This window comes from Triticum aestivum, chromosome 6B, assembly GCF_018294505.1.
Source record: "Triticum aestivum cultivar Chinese Spring chromosome 6B, IWGSC CS RefSeq v2.1, whole genome shotgun sequence".
Classification (NCBI taxonomy): domain Eukaryota; kingdom Viridiplantae; phylum Streptophyta; class Magnoliopsida; order Poales; family Poaceae; genus Triticum; species Triticum aestivum.
This window is the reverse complement of record NC_057810.1, coordinates 273,936,861-273,945,213: the sequence shown is the minus strand read 5'-3', so window position 1 is coordinate 273,945,213 and position 8,353 is coordinate 273,936,861.

The following is an 8,353-nucleotide window of genomic DNA, read 5'->3' as shown; positions in this document are numbered from 1 at the left end:
GTTGTGCGGCGGCGGGGTGGGTCGAGGACCAGAGAAGAGGAGAGTGGGGAGGGGGCGATAGGATTAGGTGGGGGTAGGTGTTTTGTTCAGTGCAGTTCTGTCATCCTTAGTTTGTAGCTACCTGTGCGGTTCGTAAGTGTTAGCAGAATAAGGTTTGGGTGTGCAGAATAAGGTCTTAAGGGGTGTTATCATAATAGACCCACCCTATATATATATATATATATATATATATATATATATGAATTTGTATTAAAAAATAGCATGGATACCATGAAATGTGAAATCCACGTTAGAATTGGAGATCGCTATGTGACACACACTCTAATTCAAATAACTCCTCATTAATTAATTTATTGTTTCTCATTTTGAATGGCTAATTATTTGCAAGGAAAACACGGGCAGAGTAACATACAGATTCATTTGCACATGAAAGAAGATTCGTTTGCATTCTCAAATATAGGCGCACCAGGCAGACCAAGGTCATGCCGTGGTGGTCGCATGTGTCGTATGGACGCTAGCACCCAGCCACACACCCCCTCCCCCCCAAAAAAAGAACGACGACAATATAAGTTTGTGCTTCCATGTTTCGGATTGAAATATCTCGCGGCCCCAATTCCAGCAGTGCAAAATCTCCCTTCTCCACCGTCCCCTTCCGCGCCCAGAGCGCTCAAATCCCTAGTTCGCCGCCAACCCAAGCAAAGTTCGAACCGCCCCTCGTCTCGTCTCTTTCCCCACCTCTGTGTCGGACGATGACGATGAAGACGATGATCGCGCTTCACCACCGCACCAAAGCTACCTCATTTACACACTCGTCCACCGCACCGGGTGGTCCACCGATAACATAGGCCAATGCAATTGACGTGCCTCACAAACACCGACTTCCACCGCATCAGGTGCGCTTCACCGATGCCGTCTCCCACCTCACCAGGGCTACATCAGCGAGCACATCATCGCACCTCTGCCCCCCGAGGCCGTTGGGGCTTCACCAACGGTCTTGTCAACTGCATCATAGCGCTCCACTGCCACTCAAGATCTGCATTCGTGCGCGGCCAGCCAATGCCATCGCATCACCCTCAACGGCTCTGAAGTGACCCGCACTCTAGCTAGGTGAGCATGCCCAAACGCCTGCCCGAACTAGGTATTTACATATCACTCCCTTGTGCATTGTTCCGACGATGTTTGTATATCCTTTCATTGCTCTCTTAGCTTACATGCATATGCAACTCTAACTTTAACTCTTATTTCTTTTGGAGATATCATCTGAAACAAGCAAAACCATTTTTTAGCGAAGCATGACGGCGCTACGGGATATGGTACACATCCTGCACACCGGTATAACCTTGTAAGTACCTATCCTCCGGTACAACAGCAAGGTCGATTCCTCTTATTTGATCAACCATTCATCGTGTCAAAAATGCAGAGGGGGATACAAGGAGCACAAGGCCTGCACATCCAAGCAAGTGGTAATATGGACTTGTACATGGAACATCCCAAGCGCAAGCAGAGATGTAGTGAGCCAATACAATGAGCTAGCATAAGTTCCTGCATTTCATTTAATTCGTACTGGCCTGCATGTATGATTTGTGTGCAGTGGCGGATCCACGAATTCAACTTACCAGGGGCGAAATTTAACTTAAAAAATACGAAGGCACTTGCACTCCAGAAATCAACTTAACTTGAGAAATGTGAAGCTACATGCACTTTGAAAACCTGCTAATGATCCAAAGTAGTTTCAGATTATAAAACACTAAATGATGTAAGCACCAAAAAACACAAAAAGCAACATCGTGTACAAGGACTACTAACATGGTATGTACCTGCTTGAATTATTTGTTCTCTGGGTGAAAATATCGAAGTGTAATTGCACCTATAACCAGTGTGCAAACTGCATATCAATTTATCTATCCTACACAAGTATGCCAATAGTTTCAAACAACATATTTAAAAAGTATTTGTGCTACGTTGTCATGATATGGGGACTTTCTGGTAGATGGTCTCGACGTTTCGTCATGTCATGAAAATGCACTATAATTTACTTGTCATCAAAGCCTACAAATCCGTATGTCTCTCTCAACATAGCAAATCATCATTACACACTAAATCCTTCAATGGGAGCTCGCAAAATGCTTGCATTAGATCCCTCGCTAGACACTATATGTTCATCACCATGAGCATGTAAAATGTTTGCATCAAATCCTTCATTAGCAGTATGTTCATTAGACACTTCAGGCTCAAGAACAACATGAGCCTGTATGTTTGCACCGGAAACTTGATTAGATACATCAGGTTTAGTCAGTTCAATATTGATTGGGGGAGTTATAAAATAAGTAGAAATTGATTTCATTTTCTCATAGATTCCTGACATACAAGGAGTTTTACAACACCGTCAGGTTTTACTATTGGCCATAAATTGAAGAGTTGAATTAGATATAATCAGGGATGTGATGTACCTGCTTGTTGCGCATGCTGCTCTTGCAAGTTGCGACTGTACGTTTGCACAAGCTTGATGCCATGCCCGTGATGCCGCCGCTGCCTCCCATGCAGGCTACACCCAGGGTTGGATCTTCATCTTCTTGTCCTTTCATTCGCTTGAAGCCAAACGGCCGGTGTCGAACTAGGGCGCGAGGAAGTGTTGTGTTGGTCTGTCCAGCGGCGGCTAGGTTAGGAGCGAAGCAGACTAGAGGCTGGAGCGAATGAATTGCGATTCTTCCTGTTGTCGATCGATATGGGAGGCGCTCGTTTGGGCCGTGAGCCTGCTATAGGTCCTGCCTTGCACTTACGTTATTGGCCCATCCAAGTTGAAACATTTTTCTTAATTTTTTACATTGCCTGCTTGTGCGTTGGGACGAACAAAACTAGCCTGGGCCAACCTGGATGACTCAAACTAGGTGCACACTTTCCAGCCACCCGAGGCGGCCACCCATAGCAGCCCTACGGTGGCGTCTCCCCCTTTTGCGTGTATGATTGGGGTAGTGAAAATTACTCCAGTGGTGCTTTCGATTTATCCATAGAATGGTTGAATTGCTTGTTTCTATGAGCCAATAATGTGAAGGATGCCAGTCTTTTTATCCTATTGTAGATTGCTTAGATCTCGATATGTCAAATGTAATCACATTAAATGTACAGTAAAAGCTAGTGTGATGTGTTTGGCTACAACTAGTCTGACAACCCGTCCTCATATAATATATCAAGGACCCACCATCTTATCATATTAACTATTCGACTTACCAATGCAGTGTGGGAAGAAAGAATTATTGGGACTGCGTATCCAAGCAATTGATGCCATGGACTCCTTCGTAGAACCTTGTAAGCGAAAAAGAAGTTGCAGTGTGCCTGTACAAAGGGCTAGCGTAAGTTCAGTTACCTGCTTCTCGGAATTTTAGTTAGCCACTTATTGCAAAAAATTTCAATTACGTTGCTTTGCTTAATTTACTTGCTACTGATTACATGATGCCATAGCATGTTAATCCTATTATAGACCGCGTCTATCTATGTGTTTGATACAAACTGTTAAGAATTACTAGTTTGCCTGAACTTAAATATCTACTTAAGCACATAGATAGCTGGTCATATGTACTTCTAGGGTGCAACAGAATTCGCGTGTAATTTACGTTCTGATACCCTGTTTGTTTAAATGGTTTGATGTTATCACTTGTTGCACTAGTAATGTTTGCATGTTCATAGATAGACAACTATCAACTTTTATGAGGGACACCGTCTTTTTAACTTATATATATATATATGTGTGTGTGTGTGTGTGTGTGTGTGTGTGTGTGTGTGTGTGTGTGTGTGTGTTGGAATCATATTGCTGGTAAACGGCATCGTCTTGTTACTTTAATACGTTGCCAAGAACTTGTTAGTTTTACTAGTTCATGTGTAATTAAATACGTCGCCAAAACTGGTCAGTTTTACAAGTTTGCAGGGTCCAACACTTTATTTATGATTGCTAACATTCAAGTTTGCAGGGTCCAACTAAAACTCCGTTGGCACAACAGGTATGTTTTCAGAAGCTTCCTTATTTACCTGGTTTACTGCTATAACTTGTTGCTATAATCATCTTACCAACTTCAAGTTTTCAGGATCCAATTGGAAGTCCAATTGCACAGCAGGTAAATTTTCAAATATATATTTGTGTAACAGGTTTGCTGCTGTAACTTGTTGCTCTAATCAAGTTACTGACTACTCAACTTTTCAGGATCCAAGAGAAACTCCAGTGCTGCAACAGGTTCCTTTTGCAAAACTTGTTTGTTTAACTGCTTTGCTACTGCAATCGGTTGCTCTAATCACGTTATAGGCTACTAAACTTTTCAGGATCCAAGAGAAACTCCAATGCCACAACAGGTAACAATTGCAAAAACTTGTTTGTTTAACTGCTTTGCTGCTGCAACCGGTTACAATGATGTTAATAACTACTTTTGAACATCCAATTGAAACTCTTTAATTCCTTGTTTATTTAACTGGTTTGCTGTTATAACTCCCAGTTGAGATATTTTGCTAACTTCAACTTTTCGGAATCCATTTGGAACTTTAATGGCAAAACAGGTTAGCACAAGATCAAAGAGCAAGGTCCCCATGGACTTTGTATCATCCCACAGCAGTGGCACTGGCCCAATCGTGCATCATGAATTGCCAACTGCTGATGATTGAGGGAATCCTGGATTAAGGGGTCCTCGGACAGCCGGACTATATACTTTGGGCGGACTGGTGGACTATGAAGATACAAGATAGAAGACTTTTTCGTGTGTCCGGATGGGACTCTCCTTTGCATGGAAGGCAAGCTTGGTGATTCGGATATGTAGATTCCTTTCTCTGTAACTAACTTTGTATAACCCTAGTCCCCTCCGGTGTCTATATTAACCGGAGGGTTTACGCTTCTATGGTTTAGCCACAACAATCATAATCTCATAGGCTAGACTTCTAGGGTTTAGCCATTACGGTCTTGTGGTAGATTAACTCTTGTAATACTCATATTCATAAAGATCAATCAAGCAGGAAGTAGGGTATTACCTCCATAGAGAGGGCCTGAACCTGGGTAAACATTGTGTTCCCTCCCTCTTGTTACCATTAGCCTTAGACGCACAGTTCGGGACCCCTACCCGAGATCCGCCGGTTATGACACCGACATTGGTGCTTTCATTGAGAGTTCCGTTGTGACGTCGAAGATAGGCTTGATCGCTCCAACAATCATCTACAAGAATGCAGTCCAGGGGGAGATCTTCCTCCCCAAACAGATCTTCGAATTCAGCGGCTTTGCACTGTAGGCCAACTCGTTTGGCCATCTAGAGCAGATTGATAGCTACGCCCCTGGCCACCAGGTCAGATTTGGAAGCCTGAATTTTGTGGCCGATATCCGCGGAGACTTGATCTTCGACGGATTCGAGCCCATGACGGCTGTCCCCAGCCACCACGATGAACATGACTTAGATCTGTCATCTGGCCGCGCACAGGAGATAGCGCCTCTGACCGCCCTGGCCCTAGAGCTAGAGCGGACTGCGTCGTCTGAAGACGGGAAGCTTAACCCCGCCACGGAGGCCGTAGACTCAGCGGTGCTCGAGCCGCACACAGGCCTAACATAAAGTTGGGCCTGTGTTACCGAAACCTCGGACTTGTCTCCGACCATGGGTTCTGGACCGCATGCATCCGCATCCATCGAACCTGATTGGGCGCCTGTCTTGGAGTTCACCTCCGCGGACATATTTCAGCACTCGCCTTTTGGCGACGTGTTAAACTCATTGAAGTCCCTCTCCTTGTTAGGGGACTCTCGGCCGAACTATGTCCGGCTCGAATGGGAAGTGGATGACGAAGAACTTTGTTTCACACCCACCACCCACTTTATAGCCACTGTCAACGACTTAACCGACATGCTTGTTTATGACTCCGAAGACATCGACGGTCTGGACGACGATGCCGGAGAGGAGCAGAAACCACTGCCTACACGGCATTGGACAGCCACCCCTTCGTATGACATATACATGGTGGATACACCCAAAGAAAACAACGGCGACAATGAAAATCCAGTCGAGGATAAACCTCTGGAGACATAGCCAAAGCGTCAACGTCAGCGGCGCCGCTTTAAGCCATGCCATAGTAAAAACAGCAACACCGCCACAGAAGAAGACAACACTCCGGACGGTGTCGAAAACAATGAAGACCCTGTTGAGCCAACCTCCGAACAGGAGGAACGGGAGGATAGGCGAGTCAGCCCTGGCGAACAGGCCATGGATGAAGACTCGAAGGATAGCAACTACCTTACGCTCTTCGAGGACGAGGTGAGCCTCGGTGACGAAGATTTTATCGTGCCTGAGGAGCCTGCCGAACAGGAACGCTTTAAGCGTTGGCTAATTGCAACTGCGAGGAGCCTGAAAAAGAAGCAGCAGCAACTTCAATCTGATCAAGACCTGCTCAACGAAAGATAGACTGATGTCCTGGTAGCCGAGGAATATGGCCACGAGCACCACACGAAAAGTTACCTGAAGCGCAAACTTTTACCACAGTTGGATGACGAGGCGCTGGAGCCCGTCCTACCAAGGTAAAATGCGGCTGACCGACCACCACGTGGCCGGAACAAAGAGGCACCTCGAGCCGAAAACTATCCCACACTACCTCGTCGAACAAACAGAAATACAATAGCTCGGGGATATACACATGACCTGCGGCATGACTTGGAAAACAGAGCAGGTCAGACAAGATCGATCTAGGGATCACGGAGGCATGCCCCGAAGCGCGACGATGTTCACCCGGCGGAACGTGACAAACATAACCATGTCCGGGCCGAAAACTGCAGACGAACTCCATCCGAGCTACCTCACGACCTGACCCGATATAGAGGCGCCGCACACCCCCTTTGCTTCACTGACGAAGTAATGGGACATGATTTCCCAGAAGGGTTTAAACCCGTGAACATCGAATCATATGATGGCACAACAGACCCTGTGGTATGGATCGAGGACTTTCTTCTCCATATTCATATGGCCCTGGTGATGATCTTCACGCCATCAAGTACCTCCCGCTCAAACTCAAGGGACGAGCTAGGTACTGGTTGAACAGTCTGCCCGAAAACTCCATTGGCAGCCGGGAGGACTTGGAGAATGCCTTCCTCGACAACTTCCAAGGCACATATGTCCGACCTCCGGATGCCGATGACCTAAGCCACATAATCCAACAGCCCGGAGAGTCAGCTAGAAAATTCTGGACTAGGTTCTTAACTAAAAAGAATCAGATTGTTGACTGTCCAGACGCCGAAGCCCTAGCGGCCTTTAAACACAGCATCCACAATGAATGGCTGGCCAGACACCTCAGCAGGAAAAACCGAAGTCCATGTCAGCCCTCACGACACTCATGACCCTCATCTATGCGGGCGAAGATAGCTGGCTAGCCCGTAGCAACAACAGTACAAGCAAACATGGCACTTCTGAAGCCAGAAACAGCAAAGGCAAGCCCCGACGCAATAGACATAAGCGTCAAAACAACGGTGACAACACCGAAGACACGGCGGTCAATGCCGGATTCAGTGGCTCTAAGTCCGGTCAGCGAAAGAAGCCATACAAAAGAAACAATCTAGGCCCATCCAGTTTGGACCGCATATGAGATGACCATGCCAAATCCATGGCACTCCTAATAAACCAGCCAATCATACCAACAGGGAATGCTGGGTCATTAAACAGGCCGACAAGTCAAATGCCGAGAATAAGGAGAAAGGGTCACAAAGCAATGACGATGACGAGGAACCCCGGCCACCGAACACAGGGGGACAGATGAAATTTCCCCCACAAGTCCAAATGGCGAACATGATATACGCCACCCGTATACCCAAGAGGGAGCGCAAGCGTGCACTCAGGGACATCTACGCGATGGAGCCAATCGCCCCAAAGTTCAACCCATGGTCGTCCTGTCTGATCACCTTCGATTGCAGGGACCATCCGACCAGTATCCGTCATGGCGGTTCAGCCACACTGGTTCTCGACCCAATCATCGATGGATTACACCTTATGCGAGTCCTCATGGATGGTGGCAGCAACCTGAACCTGCTTTATCAGGATACAATGTGCAAAATGGGTATCGATCCCTCAAGGATCAAGCCCACAAAAACCACCTTTAAAAGGTGTCATACCAGGAGTAGAGGCCTGCTATACGGGCTCAATCACACTAGAAGTGGTCTTCGGATCCCCGGATAATTTTCGAAGCGAAGAGTTGATCTTCGATATCGTCCCCTTCCGCAGTGGCTACCATGCACTGCTTGGACAAACCGCATTTGCTCGATTCAATGCGGTGCCGCATTAAGCCTACCTCAAGCTCAAGATACCCGGACCACGCTGTGTCATAACGGTCAACGGAAATACGAAATGCTCCCTCC